An 18,953-nucleotide genomic window follows, 5' to 3' on the forward strand; every position below is an offset into this window, starting at 1 on the left:
GCCGTCCCTTTACTTGCAAACATCTGCCTCCTATTAGCTTTTGAACGTTCTTGACTAATACCATCAAAATTTGCCTTTCTCCAATTTAGAACTTCAACTTTTAGATATGATCTATCCTTTTCCATCACTATTTTAAAATAAATAGAATTATGGTCGCTGGCCCCAAAGTGCTCCCCCACTGATACCTCAGTCACCTGCCCTGCCTTATTTCCCAAGAGTAGGTCAAGTTTTGCACCTTCTCTAGTAGGTACATCCACATACTGAATCAGAAAATTGTCTTGAACGCACTTAAGAAATTCCTCTCCATCTAAACCTTTAACACTATGGCAGTCCCAGTCGATGTTTGGAAAGTTAAAATTCCCGACCGTAACTACCCTGTTATTCTTACAGATAGCTGAGATCTCCTTGCAAGTTTGTTTCTCAATTTCCCTCTATTAGGGGGTCTATAATACAATCCCAATAAGGTGATCATCCCTTTCTTATTTCTCAGTTCCACCCAAATAACTTCCCTGGATGTATTTCTGTGAATATCCTCCCTCAGCACAGATGTAATGCTATCCCTTATCAAAAATGTCACTCCCTCTCCTCTCTTGCCTCCCTTTCTATCCTTCCTGTAGCATTTGTATCCTGGAACATTAAGCTGCCAGTCCTGCCCATCCCTGAGCCATGTTTCTGTAATTGCTATGATATCCCAGTCCCATGTTCCTAACCATGCCCTGAGTTCATCTGCCTTCCCTGTTAGGCCCCTTGCATTGAAATAAATGCAGATTAATTCATTAGTCTACCTTGTCCCTGCCTGCCCTGACTGTTTGACTCACTTCTGTTCTCAACTGTACCAATCTCAGATTGAACTCTTCCCTCACTATCTCCCTGGGGTCCCCCCCACCTTACTAGTTTAAATCCTCCCAAGCAGTTCTGGCAAATGTCCCTGCCAGTATATTAGTCCCCTTCCAATTTAGGTGCAATCCGTCCTTCTTGTACAGGTCACTTCTACCCCAAAAGAAATTCCAATGATCCAAAAATGTGAATCCTTCTCCCATACGCCAGCTCCTCAGCCATGCATTCATCTGCTCTATCCTCTTATTCCTGCCCTCACTAGCTCGTAGCACTGGGAGTAATACAGATATTACTACCCTTGAGGACCTCCTTTTTATATTTCTGCCTAACTCTCTTTAATCTCCCTGCAGAATTTTAACCTTTTCCCTTCCTATATAGTTGGTTCCAATGAGTACAATGACCTCTTGCTGGCCCCTCTCCCCCATGAGAACATACTGCACCCTCTCTGCGACATCCTTGTTCCTGGCACCAGGGAAGCAACATACCATTCTGCTTTTTCTCTGCTGGCCACAGAAATGTCTGTCTGTACCTCGGACTACAGAGTCCCCTAACACAATTGATCTCTTGGAAGCCGACATACTCCTCATTGCATTAGAGCCAGTCTCAATACCAGAGACTTTGCTGTTCGTGCTACGTTCCCCTGAGAATCCATCACCCCCTACATTTCCCCTAATGCAGCTGTCTCTTGGACAGACGTAAAACAACAATTAACTTGTCTGATTCTTTGTTGTAAACTTCACCCAAACCGGTTCCTCCAAGATTAGTTGTGAAATTCACTGTTTGTTAATTTTCCCAGATGTACTCCGATGTCCAGCGACTCATGAATTCCAAACCAGCAAAGGCAGTAACTGTGCAGGTTCTTCACAATTCCATTCTCCTCCCTTCTCTCCTTAATATTTGATCCCTTTATTAATCAAGATCTTATCTGAGTCTATCTTAAATACATTCAATAAGTTGGCCTCCACAGATTCACCATTCTCTGTTGAAGAAATTCTCCTCATTCCTTCAACCTGAGGCTGTGCCCTGAGTCGTAACCTCTCTTACTAGTGGAACTACCATCTCCATGTTCAGTGTATCCAGGTCTTTTAATGTCCTGTAAGTTTTAATCAGATCTCTCCCCTTTTTCTAAACACCATCGAGTGCAGACCCAGAGTCCTCAACGGCTCCTCAGACGACAAGCCCTTTATCCCATGATCTTTCTTGTGAACCTCCTCTGGATCTGCTCCAAAACCAGCACATCCATCCTTAGATTTGGGATCCAAAATTGCTCACAATACAACAAATGTGGTCTGACTAAAGCCTTCTACAATGTTTGCAGTATGTCTCTCCCCTTGTATTCTAACCCTCTTGATTTAGATTTCCTACATTGTGAAAACAGGCCATTTGACCCAATAAGTCCACACTGACCCTCTGAAGAGTTACCCACCCAGACCCATTCCCCTACCCTATATTTACCCCAGACTAATGCACCTAACACTATGGCAACATAGCATGACCAATTCACCTGACTTGCACATCTTTGGATTGTGGGAGGAAACCAGAGCACCCGGAGGAAACCCACAAAGACACAGGGAGAATGTGCAAATTCCAATTCCACAGAGAAAGTCGTCCAAGGCAGGAATCAAACCTGGGACCCTGGTGCTGTGAGGCAGCAGTGCTAACCACTGAGCCACTGTGCCTCCCAAATGAATGCTAACATTGTATTTGCCTTCCTAACTGCCTCTGTGTTTATATGTGTGTGTCTCTCTCTCTCTCCACAGATCCTACCAGATCTGTTCAGTGTTTCCAGCATTGTGTTTTTCTTTGCAGTGTTTTGCTTTTTTATCACCTCCTCAGTTGAGTCAGCAAATCTTGCTTGTATTTTAATCAATTACATTGTTTTCACTTGGGCAGTACCAAAACTAAAAGAAGAAAAATATTGACTACATGCATGGCAGTGTTGGATAGATCCAAATAGTTCATTTGTTTTATGTATCAATATAATTAATTTATAGATTAATCATAAGTTGTTTCCTGTAAACTGCTCCCCTTCTCAGTGGAATATGGGTAGATGTGACATGGCTATATTCTTTAGCTGCTTGAGTGAGACACAGTGAGCAGGAGCAAATGAATATCTGCTTCCCATTCACCTCACCCCAGCAGTGACAACTTTCCTGCATCTCAGAGTACTGTGTTGATCAAAACCTCAACATTAATGTCAGAACAGCATCACTTTAAACAATTGGTTCTCAAGGGTGTGCCTGACCTGCATCATTTGGAAGAAATATCTTTCATGTTGTTATTTGCAATAGCTATGACTTTTAATGTTAATGAGATTCTAACTATGTTGTTATATGATAAAATATTTATTTATTCATTTAGAAAGAACTGAAACCAGCATGGTCATTCTAAAAGATGAGAGGCTTCACAAAAAATGCAGGTCTTTTTCAATATATTACTTCAGTTGCATCACACTGTAAACTTTTGCTATGAATTCTATATGTTATGATCTTATATTCCACAATCACCTGATGAAGGAGCATTGCTTCGAAAGCTAGTGCTTCCAAATAAACCTGCGGGACTATAACCTGTTGTTGGGTGATTTTTAACTTTGTCCACCCCAGTCCAACACCGGCACCTCCACATTATAACTATTTATCCATGACCATCCTCCATCCAGTCTGAAATGATATGGGTAGCAGATAAATAGGAACACCACAAGGTCCGAGTTGCAGCAAACCATACACCTGATATGGAATTACATCACTGTTCCTTCACTACTGCAGGATCAAAGTTCTGACCCCTCCTCAGTAATAGTGGTGTAGGTGTACCCACACGACGTGGATTGCTAAGGTTCAAGAAGACAGCTCAACATCACCTCTTCAAGGGCAATTAGGCAGAGGCAATATATGCTGGTCTAACCAGTGCCACACATTCTGTGAAAGAATTAAAAAAAAATTTGTTCCATTCAAAATGCTTCCATCAGAAATGCCCGGCTACTTTAAGAAATAAAGGTGGTAATTCAATGTGTGATGTAAGTCTTTCCCCTCTCTGTCACAATTTGTACAAAGAGATGTACCACAGTTGTGGAGTAGGACAGAATAGCTCCAAATACTGGCTTAGGTGTGATAGTATGCCACTGTTATTTGACTCCTAGCCTGTGCTATAGATAAGGAAAACAACAAAAAGATAGCTGCAAGATCATCATGTTCATGTCAAAACATTGTTTAAACTGGAGTTTCCCTGCCCCTTCCTCTCTTTCTAGCTCACCAACCCACTGGCCTATCTCTTTGACAATATTCATCCACATTCAAAGCAGGAAGGACATAATGGATTGAATTATAGCTTACAGTTCCCTTGACTTATTAAAGTGAAAGAATAAATTAATGAAGCAGGAATTAATGTGATGTTTAAATTTAACAGAGGTTCATTAGAAGTGCAAATAAGCACACTGTAGAACTCTGAACCATTCATTTTACCACATGAACTGGTGTCAGAGATAGAGAAAGGTGGGTGCTTCCAAATATGAAATGATTTGGAACAAGTCAATGACACTCAGCCCAAATCATTGCGAAGCTTGTTTTTTTCTCTCAGGCTTACAGCCAGATTGGTGTTGCTGTACATTGCTCGATGAGTGCTAATTACTCTCAGTTTGATTGTATGTCTATCTGAACGTAGATACATCATAATCTTGTGGATATAGATAGTGGACCATTGACCATCTCATTATCAGAACCAGTATGCTATGGGATGGTCTCCAGTACATGAACATGAGCCTGATGTTTGACAAACATTCTTTTCCTAAATGCTGGATCCAAGGGTCTGTTTCCCTTGGTGTCTCAGTGGAAAACTGGTACTTCCTGATCCTGTAGTGAGTAACAAATGCATTTTCATCTCTACATTGAGTATACCCCGAGAGCTCCCTTTGGTTCACTGATTTCACTGCAATGGAGCTACTGGTGTGGTACTTGGGAGAAAAGGCGAATGATTGGTAAAATGGATAGAGATTGACTGCCAGCAACTGATGAAGGGGAGACCATATTCTTTTTGGTGGTCTTCCTCAGCATGTTGCTGCGGTGTGCCTGGAAGGTTAAGGAAAGAAAGTAAGGTAGATCAGATTGGAGAATGATCCTAGTTCGTTCAGTACAAGGTAATGCTGAGGCATTCACCATGCATCGTGATCATAGATTTCACTGGTGTTTAGGCAGCATAGTCAAGAGAAGTGGTGTGGAGATGAAACTGGATAGATCAGTATACATTATGCCTGTGAATGGTACAGCTAAAGAATCCCTGATGTGGCTAAAAGACTGCTGTTGAGTCTGCAGCTTTCAAGTAAGCAAAGACTTGTACTTGAGCAAATTTGCAAGGGTTCAGGTCTTTCCCCTTTGAGACCCTTACACAACCCCTCAAACTGTGCAGCTCACATTTACAGCACTTAATGGCCTGCTCTCTGTTACATAGTTTTGCATCTTCATTAGCCATCAGGTGTCCTGCTTCTGGGACAGTCTGTTTTCCATGTAGCAAACACATAAAACTAAACATCATCACATATAAGTTAATATTCTTTCCCATACACCCTAACTTAATTTATTTACAAACCATGTTACATCAGGGTAGATGGAAGACTTCTTTCTATCCAAATAAATCACTGAGTGTTCTTTCATAGGAGTTAGAGACAAAGTTCTCGAACTAGGAGAGCGTGAGGACTGCTGATGCTGGAGATTAGAGTCGAAAAGTGTGGTGCTGGAAAAGCAGAGCTGGTCAGGCAGCATCCGAGGAGCGGGAGAGTTGATGTTTTGAGCATGAGTCTTCATTCGGACTCCGCACGAAGAGCTCATGCTCAAAATGTTGACTCTCCTGTTCCTCGGGTGCTGCCTGACTGGCTGTGTTTTTGCAGCACCACACTTTTTGACAACGCTCTCTAACGTCTGTTGTACATGGCCAGCTTGAAGTACTTTGCAGTCCTTGTAGGACAGAAATAAGGCTGTGTATGCAAGCGTCTTAAAGTAGGTGTTGTTTGCATGCAACCTTCTTCTTCCCTGCATTGTATATTCTCACCTCCTGCTTGGTGTACAACCATGCAGCTTGGAGGGGGGGGGGGGGGACACTGTGTGGGATTTTAGGGCACTCATCACTTCAGAGATTTCGATTTCAATGCCTAAAATATATGCTAGAAATTATGGAGGCTGTCTCAGTCGCTTCTGGTCTTTCATTTCCAGCATGCAAGACTGCAGATGAGGAATGTGCATGTAGAAAACTGGCTCTGTTGCAAAATTCAGGAGCAGCGAGTCATAGAGCCTGAAAACAGATCTTTCAGCCCAACATGTCCGTGCTGACCAGACATCCCAATCAGACCTGGTCCCATTTGCCATTATTTGGCCCTATTTCCCTCTAAACCCTCCCTGTTCAAAAACCTATCCAGATGCCTTTTAAATGTTGCAATTGTACCCACCTCCACCACGGCCTCTGGCAGCTTGTTTCATACATGGAGCCCCCCCCCGCATGAAAATGTTACCCCATAGATCCCTTTTAATTCTTTTCCCTCTCACCTTAAACCTATGCCCTTTAGTTCTGAACTCACCCCACCCTCTGAAAAAGGCCTTTTCTATTTACCCTATCCATGCCCCTCATGATTTTATAAATGAGGTCACCCCCTCACCCTCCGATGTCCCTTGGAAAAAAACCCCAGCCTATTGAGCTTCTACCTATAGCTCAAACCCTCCAATCCTGTCAACATCCTTGTAAATGTTTTCTGCATCCTCTCAAGTTTAAAAAAAACCTTCCTATAGAATGGTGATCTGAATTGTATGCAGTATTCTAAAAATGTCCTCATCAATGTCTTGTACAGTCGTAACAAAATCATCCCAACCCCTAAACTCAATGCATTGACCAATGAAGGGAAGGGTGCCAACTGTCTTCTTCACTCTTCTGTCTACCTGCGACTCCCCTTTCAAGGAACTATATGCTCTTGCACCACTGGGTCTCCTTGATTGGCAACACTTCCCAGGACCACACCATTAACTGTAGAAGTTCTGCTCTGGTTTGCCTTACCAAAATGCAACACCTCACATTTATCTAAACTAAACTCCACTTGCCAATCCTTAGCCAATTGGCCCATATGATCATAGTCCTGTTGTACTCTGAGATAATCTTCTTCACTGTCCATTACACCACCTATTTTGGTATCATCTGCAAAAATTACTAATCATACCTCCTACATTCACATACAAATCATTTATATAAATGAAGTAAAACAGTGGACGCAGCACTGAACCTTGCAGCACACTGCAAGTCACAGGCCTCCAATCTGAAAAGTAACCGTCTACCATCACCCTCTGTCCACACCAATTAATAAAGTGAAAGGCAACCTCCAACTTTGTTACAAGTGGATTGGGTGGCATGTTGGCTCAGTGGTTAGCACTGCTACCTCACAGCACCAGGGACCCGTGTTTGATTCCACCATTGGGCAACTGTGTGGAGTTTAAGCTTTTTCCCTGTGTTTGTCTGGGTTTTCTCCAGGTGCTCCAGTTTTCTTCCACAGTCCAAAGATTAGTTGATCGGCCATGCTAAATTGTCCGTATTGTCTCAGGGAAATGCAGGCTATGTGGTTTAGCCATGGTAAATTTGAGGTTATGGGGATAGGGTAAGGAGCTGGGTTTGGATAGGATGCTCTTTGGATGGTCAGTGCAGACTTGATGGGCCAAATGGCCTCTTTCCACACTGTAGGGATTCTATGATTAAATCCACAGGGAGTTTACAGTAATGTTTCACAGATGTGTACACAATTTCAAGCAAGCTAACAAAGAACTGAAAGTTAGATGGCAATTGTTCCTGATTCACTCAAATACCACAGGTTACCAAGACACCCTAATTTGGTCATAGAAATCTAAGCAACAATGAAGGTGGCAAAAATCACTGGAGCCTAATGGACTCACCAGTGTTTTGAAGCTAATACTACTGAAGCATGTACCAGATTACAAATCTCCTCCCAGGGAGAACTGAGAAGCACATACAACCAATAAATGCACTGACGACAGGCCAGGGCTGCTGTGCCAAACCCGTCTCATGTACAGTTCTAAGTTCAGCAAAAGATGGCAATCGTAAATAGCAGTTAGGTTTTCATGACCTTGTAGTGTATGACAGGGTTTTTCTACCTTCGTGACTCAAACAACTCGGACACAACTTGCACGAAGCCTATGATGAAATGGCTGTTTTGTATTCTTCTGAGCTTGTTGGGAATTAAATGTGTGGTTCACCAGGATTTTTCTGTTCCTCTTTTTATATTAACAATAACTTAACTGAAGCTCCCCTCAAACAAACGGTACAACCTCCTTTCCGGTCCTAACAAGACCTACTTCGCAGTTAGCTAACTGGTTAGATTTGACCGTGAAACAAAGAGGCCAGAACGGGTTGCAGGCTGTCAGTATCAGTTGCAGCACCCTCTGCTGGGATATGCACTCGACTGTTCCTGGTTTAATAGGGTGGTGATCTGTTTTCATGATTATCCATTGTTTGATTTAGATTAATGTAGGTTCCATTCCCCCCCAAAGTAACCCGCTGATGTGGTTTGAGTTTAAAGTTGGTCCTGATACTCCACGTATTTAACTTTTTTTTAACGGCTGTGACAATAAAACTGTTCCTTTATGCGAGTACTTCAGAAGGTCATTTCAATGAGTTATGAGATTAAAGTACAATTTGCATGGTGTCGCTGGTTGAGTCTGTGCTATTCATTGGTTTTCTGCTTGTTTGCGAAGGGAAGAAAGTCAAGTTAAAGGAAGCTAGCACCTCTTAAAGGGAAAGTATACTTTGGCTGCAGACCTTATTGGACCTCAAGTTCCCTGATATTTCAATCCGTGTCCTGGCCCAGGCACCTGACAAGACAAGGAAAATAATGATCCAAGCTTGGGGCAGAACGCTGTCCGGGCAACACTGTTACCCTTTAATGGGAAGATGTCATTTAAAAGGTTGATCCAGGAAATTATAATTTAGAAATGCCATCATCATTCAGAATAGAACAGGTTACTTCAAGGAAGTGTATTGACAACTGAACACAGAAACACAACAGGCAACTACAGGCCAATCTGACTAAAGAGCACACCATGAACTAAATACATAGATCAGGACTTTGGATCCAGTCTTTCAGAGTTCCCTATGCGCCCTCATCCCATGTACTCCTAGCGACTTCTACTGGCTTCTGCAAATACACAAACCAGGGCATCCCATCCTATCAGGCAATGGGACCCTGTGTGTGAGAACCTCTCTGGCTATGACAAAGGCATCTTGAAACCCATTGTATAGGGGACCCCAGCTTCTGTCATGACACCACTAATTTCTTACAGAAACTCAGCACCCACGGACCAGTCAAACCAGGAACATTCCTCATCACATTGGACATTTCAGCACTCTGCATCCCCCACAATTCACACCAGCATCCCCCACAATGACGACATCGCAGCAACAACAACTGTCAACCTCCAAGCACTATCCCAAAACTCATCCACTTCATCCTCGACCACAACACTTTCACCTTTGACAACCAGTACTTCATCCAGAACGGCCATGGGGATCAAATTTGCACCCCAATATGCCAACATTTTCATGCACAGGTTCGAACTAGACTTCTTCTCCATGTAGCCATCCCCTACGGACAAGTCCTAAGCATACACAGAATCTGCTCAGATGAGAAGGAATGTGACGGGTACCTGGAAGTACTCAAGGATGCCCTCATAAGAACGGGGTTGCTCAACTCATCAACCGCCAGTTCTGACGTGCCACCGCGAGAAACTGTAATGACCTCCTCAAGCTGCAAACGACAGGGCTCCCTTCGTTGTCCAGTACTTCCCAGGAGCCGAAAAACTACACCATGTTCATCGCAGCCTGCAACAGATTATCAATGAGGATGAGCATCTTGCCAGGATATTCCCTACACCTCCACCTTTCGCCTTTAAACAGCCATCAAACTTCAAACAGATCATTGTTTGCAGCAAACTGCCTGGCTTTCAGGACAACACCATACAATTTTGCCACAGTAGACACTGCAAAACGTATCAGAGTGTGGACATGGATACCACCATTATGTGTGGGGGCACCACCCACTGTATATGCAGCAGGTACTCATGTGACTCAGACAACATTATCTATCTCATACGCTGCAGGCAAGGATGTCCTGAAGCATGGTACATTGGTGAAACTGAGCAGAGGCTACGGCAACAGATGGATGGACACTGCATAACAATCAACAAACAGGAGTGTTCCCTCCCAGTTGGGGAACACTTCAGTGGTCTGACACATTTGACTTTGGACCTTGGTGACCATCCTCCAAGGGGGACTTCGCGACAGGCAACAGCGAAAAGTAGCCGAGCAGAGGCTAATAGCCAAGTTCAGTACCCATGGGGATGGCCTCAACCTGGACCATGGGTTCATGTCACACTACAGGTGACCCTACTGCACTACACATACACACAGACGCCCACAGACACACATACACACACACACACACCCACAGACACACACACACACACAGGCACACACACCCCCACAGACACACACATTCCTACAGCCACACACACACACTCCTACAGATCCATACACTCATGTAGACCCTCTCTCGTACAAAAACTCTGTCTCATACACTCACACATACACTCCCGCACTTAACACGCACCCTCTCACAGACTTATACCCCTTTACACTCACATTCACACGCATACAGACGCACACATTCTCTGACAAACACTTATACCTCCCCATCACGCTCCCCCCACCCCCCCCCACCCCTCCCCACACACGTAAGTTTATGTAAATCCCTTTTTTAGATTAGAATCAGACTGAACATTGGGGCACTGACAGTCTCACAGAGACCTCACATCTTCAGTGCATTATCTGGGCCAATATGGTACCTATTGTTAAAGTTCACATAAGAATGTAACTTTAAAAAAGTTCTAGGATTTACATATGAAAGAAATGAAACCAACATGGTTATTCTAAAAGATGAAAGACTCAACAAACAATCCAGGTCTTTTTCAATATATAATTTCAGTTACATCACACTGAAAACTTTTGCTATAAATTCTGTGCCTTATACTCCACAATCACCTGATGAAGGAGCAATGCTCTGAAAGCTAGTGCTTCCAAATGAACCTGTTGGACTATAACCTGATGTTGCATGATTTTAAGCCAGGAAATTGTAACTTCCTTGATGTGGCAATAATATAGAAAATTATTCAAAGGTTTCACACAAATTGTTACAATTGCTCTTTTGCCTTTTGCATACATCTTGACCACATCCAACCACAGTAGTTTCAACTCTCCCCTCCTCCACTTCTCCTAACTCTCCTAACAATCACCATAACACACTTCACTTCCTTCTCCTCCAACCCACACTTTGCATCTCACCATTGGAGAAACCCTTACTCTGTCCACACCACATTGTACACATCAAACTATTGGACCTGGTCAGACACATCCTATGCATTAACTCTCAACAATATTGTTAACATGTGGTGTGACACTCTTTATTCCAGAAGGAAGTCACACACAACTCAAAGCTTTTCTGTCAGAATCGATTCAGAATTCGGCAGATTTAGAATAGATGCAAGGTAATTATTTCAATACAAAATTTCAAATCAATTCAAGTAGTAAAACAGCTTGTGGGTGTAAACTGTGGAGCCCCCTGGCTGGAATTGAGTGGTAGTGCAGGTGCTGGGATTAGGTTTCAAAGCATTTTTAGTATTTCAGGATTGAAGTGCGAGAGTACAGCAGGAAAATGTCAGAAACGTACTCAGTTTGCTCTAATTTAGCACTGTACAGAATTTCTCACTCATAAAATTTAGAAGTCACAAGACACCAGGTTATAGTCCAACAGGCATATTTGAAATCATAAGTTTTTGGAGCACTGCTCCTTTGTTAGGTGAAGTGGAGGAAAGCGCGCAGGCACAGAATTTATAGGCCGAGAGATCATTGCAAGATAATTCCAGGTAGCTAAGAGTATCAAAAGATAGATTAGAGTAGTGCTGGAAAAGCACAGCAGGTCAGGCAGCATCCGAGAATCAGGAAAATTGATGTTTTGGACCAAGGCCGTTCATCAGGAATGCCCGAAATGTTGATTTTCCTGATCCTCGGATGCTGCCTGACCTGCTGTGCTTTTCCAGCACTACTCTAATCTTGACTCTAATCTCCAGCATCTACAGTACCCACTTTCGCCTTGTGTCAGGAGATAGTACAAATGGTGTGAGTGGAGTGTCGACAGGCTGAAGAACACGTCTTGGCAAGTGTGGGCCATTCCCCAGTCATGGTACTCCCAGCCTGACCAACTCCATGGTAGATGTGGCCTACTTCTTCTTATAAACAGTGGCCAACATTTTAAAAGTCATAGCTCGTAGCATCTCAAAGGTGTCGTGATCTATAACCCTGCATAAAATAACTTTTTGAAAGTTAAATTCAAAAGCTCCTCTCCATGACCCCCAGGCCAAATGATGTCCTCTACCCACCTCCCCAAACACCCCCCTTGCCCCCACCATCACCATGACCCCCCCATGCACTGCCCTCCATGACAGGCACATCCGTGTCCATGAGGTCCAGGTAAAGAAGAGGTTTACAAGAATGATCCCTTGTTCTGTTGGGAGTGGAAGAGGACTCTGGGTCTGTACTCGATGGAGTTTAGAAAGGTGAAGGGAGATCTGATTGAAAAGTACAGAATACTGAAACTTGGGTAGAGTGGATGTGGAGAAGGTGTTTCCACAAGTGGGAGAGACTAAAACCCAGGGGCACAGCCTCAGAGTGGAGGGATGACCCTTTAGAGCTGAGATGAGGAGGAATTTCTTCACTCAGAGGGTGGTGAATCTGTGGAACGCATTGGTGCCGAAGGCTGTGGAGGCCAAGTCATTGAGTGTGTTTAAGACAGAGATAGATATGTAGTTGATTATTAAGGGAAACAAGGGTTATTGGAGAAAGCAGGAGAGTGGGGTTGAGAAACATATCAGCTGTAATTGAACAGCAGAGCAGACTCTATCTGCTCCTATCTCATAGCCTTATAGTGTTATGGTCTTACCCATATACACCATACAGTAAAAAAAACCCATATAGCAGGGTGTTTCAGAAAAGGTTTGTGTTGAGACAGATCTTCTGTCCCCGTGTTCGTTTGGAGGAGAGAGACACCGGGTCTGATTAAAAGTATAAACAGGTTTAATGAGAGAGAATCGTACACAGTACAGTGAGGTGTCTAGCTCACTGGAGAAGGCGCGTTCTGACTATATTTTTAATTTGTCTATCCTTTTGTTCTCTCACATTCCAGAGTTACATCCTTATTTGGTAAAATGCAGAATTTTGATATGTCATTGGTTCTCACCTGATAACATTCTATTACCTCAGTTTGAGCTACGTGCATTTAGACACGGCTCCAATGTCCTGTTATCTCTCACCCTCCCTGGGGCCTCTTCAGGCTATGCCATCAGCTTTTCAGTCTGTTCTTAGTGTAACATAATGGCTTACTGTTGTCTAGTGAAGCTAACAAGTTCCAGACTTGCTAATACTACCTTACGTGAGCACTACCTAACAATAAAGTTTCTTACACTACCTAACCTTAATAATGGATCCCAACAGTTTGCCAAAGTTATTTTGTGACGTCTTTCCAACTTGTTTAAAAAAACACAAATTCTCTGACAAGACAATAAAGGTGTTAATCATCCAAACTGTTGAAAGTTTCAATCGCTGAAACTAGAGGCACTTGAAACCTCTGTAAATATACATTGTGAAATTGTTAGCAGAGATCAGACAATAAAGCAGGGGTTTGGGGTCTTCAACAGAATAATGGCCAAAAGCATAATGGGCTTCAATAAGAGGTAAGAAGTTATCAGCTGCGCACCAAGTTTCTGCCATAGGGAACGTAGGGAATCACAAAAAGTTGGTTTGCAGGTGCAGTAGATAATTATGAAGGCCAATATAATATTGTCCTTTATTGCCAGAGGAATGGAGTTTAAAACTAAACAGGTAATATTGCAGCTGTACAAGTTGCTAGTGAGGCTGTTTACAGTTTTGGTCACTTTACTTGACAAAGGGTGTACTAGCACTGGAGGGGGTGCAGAAGAGGTTCACCAGGTTGATTCTGGAGTTGAGAGGATTGGCTTATGAGGAGAGATTGTGTGGACTGGGACTGTACTCATTGGAATTTAGAAGAATGAGGGGGATTCATATAGAAATATATAAACTTATGGAAGGACTAGATAAGATAGAAGCAAGGAGGTTGTTTCCACTGGCGGGTAAAGCTAGAATGACCGGGCGTAGCCTCAAAATAAGGGGGAGCAGACTTAGGACTAAGTTGAGGAAGAATGTCTTCTCCCAAAAGGTTGTGAATCTGTTGAATTCCTTGCCGACCAGATATCCCAACCCAATCTAGTCCCACCTGCCAGCACCCGGCCCATATCGCTCCATACCCTTCCTATTCATATACCCATCCAAATGCCTTTTAAATGTTGCAATTGTACCAGCCTCCACCACTTCCTCTGGCAGCTCATTCCATACATGTACCACCCTTTGCATGAAAATATTGCCCCTTAGGTCTCTTTTATATCTTTCCCCTCTCACCCTAAACCTATGCCCTCTAGTTCTGGACTCCCCAACCCCAAGGAAAAGACTTTGCCTATTTATCCTATCCATGCCCCTCATAATTTTGTATACCTCTATAAGGTCACCCCTTAGCCTCCAACACTCCAAGGAAAAGAGCTCCAGCCTGTTCAGCCTCTCCCTGTAGATCAGATCTTCCAACCCTGGCAACATCCTTGTAAATCTTTTCTGAACCCTTTCAAGTTTCACAACATCTTTCCGATAGGAAGGAGACCAGAATTGCACGCAATATTCCAACAGTAGCCTAACCAATGTCCTATAAAGCCGCAACATGACCTCCCAACTCCTGTACTCAATACTCTGACCAATAAAGGAAAGCATACCAAACGCCTTCTTCACTATCCTATTTACCTGTGACTCCACTTTCAAGGAGCTATGAACCTGCACTCCAAGGTCTCTTTGTTCAGCAACACTCCCTAGGACCTTACCATTAAGTGTATAAGTTATGATAAGATTTGCTTTCCCAAAATGCAACACCTCACATTTATCTGAATTAAACTCCATCTGGCACTTCTCAGCCCATTGGCCCATCTGGTCCAGAGCCTGTTGTAATCTGAGGTAACCTTCTTCGCTGTCCACTACACCTCCAATTTTGGTGTCATCTGCAAACTTACTAACAGACTATTTACTTGAGGTCCTGGATGGCCAGTTCAGTGGCATTATCACGATGCTACCAATTGCCCTGAGGTTGCATATGTTGTAATGTTGAATAGCTTTGTGCTGCCAGCATATGTAAATATTGGTTTCTGTCAGAACCATCTGAGGTATCCTGGATAGATCCATTGCCAGTAATTTCTTCTCACTCCTCTTAATCAAGTTACTTATACTATGTGGGGCAAGACTCCCACATAATAACTTAAGCAGAAGAAGCAACTCTCTTGACCAAACATATTACTTATTAACTAGTTAAATTCCAGCCAAAATACATGATTGTCCTCTGTGAGACAGTTAAGGAGAAAGGGCTCAACTTAATGTATATTTCTGCTTTCGCTCCATAGCCAACGATCAATCAGGAGCTCTCAGGTGAAAAAATAGGGAACTCACAGCAGTAACTGCAGTTATTTCCAGGAGCAGTCTTTTATCTCCTAATGTGTTGAGCTACCTTGTGATGTCAGGTAAACTTTTCAGGTAGTATTTGTTTATACAACAACACAGGCTTAGCAGAGATTCGAGGAGAAACGCTAAACAAAAACATTAACCCTGTTTCTGTCCACAAATGCTGCCTGACCTGCTGAGTTTTCCCCATATTTTCTGATATTTCAGGTTTCTAGTCTTCATAGTATTTCACTGTTGGAGAGGCCTGGATGTAAACACAAGGCAGTTTCTTTACTTCAGGTGCCCTGTATCAGGTGGATGTGAAACTGTTCACCAGCAAAAAGACACAATGTCAAACTAATGTCAGCCACAAGTGCAAAGTTTCATTGCAAAACAACTTCAATAAACACAAAAGTTTTCCACAAAGCAAGGCTCACAAGTACATGTTATCCTTGACAAGTTTATTTCTCTCACTGCTATAGTGGTGAAGGTTACTTGATCTGTTCAGATTCCCTGTGTTTTCCTGGGAAAAGGCTTCAATGATATATAAGAGCATAAAAACTAGGAGCAGGAGTAGGCCGTCTGGCCCTTCGAGCCTGTTCCGCCAGTTAATACGATCATGGATGATCTTTTCATGGCCTCAGATCCACTTACCCTCCCTCTCACCATAACCCTTAATTTATTTACTGTTCAAAACATTATCTATCTTAGCTGAGGAAGCTTCAACTACTTCACTGGACAGGGAATGCCGTAGATTCACAACCCTTCAAGTGAAAAACTTCCTCCTCAATTCAGTCCTAAATCTGCTCCCCCTAAATTTAATGCTATGCCCTCTTGTTTTGGTTTCACCTGCCAGTGGAAAACTCCTCCCTCTTTCCTTCTTATCTATTCCCTCCATAACTTTATACATTTCTATAAGATTCCCCTTTCATTCTTCTAAATTCCAATGAATTTACTCAGTTTTTCCTCATAACCCCACCCTCTCAATTCTGGAATCAACCTAGTGAGCTCCCCTGCACCCCCTCTAGTGCCATCCTTTCTCATGTAAGGAGACCAAAACTGCACACAGTACTCCAGGTGTAGCCTTACCAGCACAATAGAGCTGCAACACAACCTCCCTGCTTTTAAACTCAATCCCTTCAGCAATGAAATACAACATTCCATTTGCCTTCCTAATTACCTGTTGTACCTGCAGACCAACCTTCTGTGATTCATGCACAAGGACACCCAGGTCCCTCTGCACAGCAGCGTGCTGCAATTTGTTTTTCATTCAAATAACAATGTTTTTGCTGCTATTCCTACCAAAATGGATGACTTCACATTGATTAACATTGTACTCCATCTGCCAGACCATTGCCCACTCACTTAAACTACCTATGTCCCTTTACAAACTTTCAGAGTCCTCTGCACACTTTGCTGTACCACCCATCTTAGTATCATCCGCAAACTTTGACACTTTACATATAGTTCCTAACTTCAAATCATCTTTGTAAACTGTGAATAATTGTGATCCTGACACTGATCCCTGAGGCACACCACTAGTCACTGACCACCAAACCAAAAGCACTCATTTATCCCCACTCTTTATTTCCTGTTAGTTAAGCAATCCTCTATTCAGGTTAACACATTACCCTATTTAGGTCAGACAGCCACCATTAAGACATGTCAGACAGCACAGAGCAAAAGAGAAAAGACATGCATTTAAATAGTGTCTCTCTTTACTTCAGAATGTTCTTTATATTGAAGTACTTTTAAAGTGTATCAATGTTGTATTAAAGGAAATATAGAAGCAGTTTGCACCCAATAAGCTCCTACAAGCAAAAACCGTAGTAATGACCAGGGGCGGCACGGTGGCACAGTGGTTAGCACTGCTGCCTCATAGTGCCAGAGACCTGGGTTCAATTCCCACCTTTGACTGTGTGGAGTTTGCACATTCTCCCCGTGTCAGTGTGGGTTTCCTCCGGGTGCTCTGGTTTCCTCCCACTGGGTGGGTGCACTTTGGCGGGTTGGTGTGGACTTGTTGGGCCAAAGGGCCTGTTTCCACACTGTAAGTAATCTAATACTTACAGTGCCGTTATTGTGCCGTTGAATGAGGGATAAATATTGATCAGGACTCAGTATAGCTCTCCTGCATGTCAAAGTGGTGCTGAATCTTCATGAAAGGGCCTTGATTTAACATCTCATCCATAGGCAGTGCCTCTAACATTACAGCATTCCCTCAGCACTGGAATATCAGTATAGAAAGCTGTGCTCAGATGGTAGCATACCTCCTTTCAACAGAGAAATAACATCATTAAGCAGCCTGCCAAACAATACATCTATCATTTTATGTGTCTGCTGTGTTTACTATCACTAAGATGTACTGATGCAGCCCTCATCAAGGCTTCTTCCATAGGGTCTAAAACCTACAACCACAAGGACAAGAATATCAGATGCATGCAAACACTACCACATGCAAATTCCGGTCCAAGCTTCACATTTTCCTAGCTTGGACAGTTTTGCCATTGCTTCATTTTGAGGAGTCAAAGTCCTGCATCTCTCTTCCTAACAGCATCATGGTCCACCTACACTACATGGACTTCAATGGTTCAAGAAGGCATCTCACAACCACCTTCTCAAAGGCAATTAAGGATGGTCAACAACTATTGCCTTGCCAACAATGCTGACATCCCACAATTAAATCTAAAATATGCATTCGCTGTAATGCCACCAACTAGATGTCTGACCTAGGCACATTGCACCCCCCACCCCCCCGCCCTAATAACCAGGGACAATTGCTGCTGCAACCTCCAGGTATTCGAGAGGCCAAGTGCAAAATACTGTTATCTGCTGCAATCACATTTCCAGCCAATCTGAATGATAGCTAGAATACTGCCCATCACAGCTCTGGCCAATCATGTTGCTCAATTTAACTGTCTCCAGTCTAAGCTGGGTTAACTTGGCTAATTAGCTAAATTATTCGAGTAAAAAATGAGGTCTGCAGATGCTGGAGATCACAGCTGCAAATGTGTTGCTGGTCAAAGCACAGCAGGTTAGGCAGCATCTCAGGAATAGAGAATTCGACGTTTCGAGCATAAGCCCTTCATCAGGAATGATGAAGGGCTTATGCTCGAAACGTCGAATTCTCTATTCCTGAGATGCTGCCTAACCTGCTGTGCTTTGACCAGCAACACATTTGCAGCTGTAATTAGCTAAATTAGCTAAGTTACAGTAAACATAGACTGTGAATAAAAGATTTAAAGCAATTGACAAAAGAATCAGCTGCTATTTGAAAGTCAAGAAGCTGCAGATTTTGGGGAGAAAGCAGGAAAATGGCATTAGGTAAATTGTTCATTTAGAGAGTCGGTGTGAACACATGATGGGCTAAGTGGCCTCCTCCTTATACTAGACTGTAATCAGAGGTAAGAGTTCAAATCTCACCTTGGTCAGTGGATGATTTAATTTTTTTTAGTGTTGGTTGTACAAACCTATTTGATTGCCTA

Source organism: Hemiscyllium ocellatum, chromosome 10, assembly GCF_020745735.1.
Source record: "Hemiscyllium ocellatum isolate sHemOce1 chromosome 10, sHemOce1.pat.X.cur, whole genome shotgun sequence".
Taxonomy (NCBI): domain Eukaryota; kingdom Metazoa; phylum Chordata; class Chondrichthyes; order Orectolobiformes; family Hemiscylliidae; genus Hemiscyllium; species Hemiscyllium ocellatum.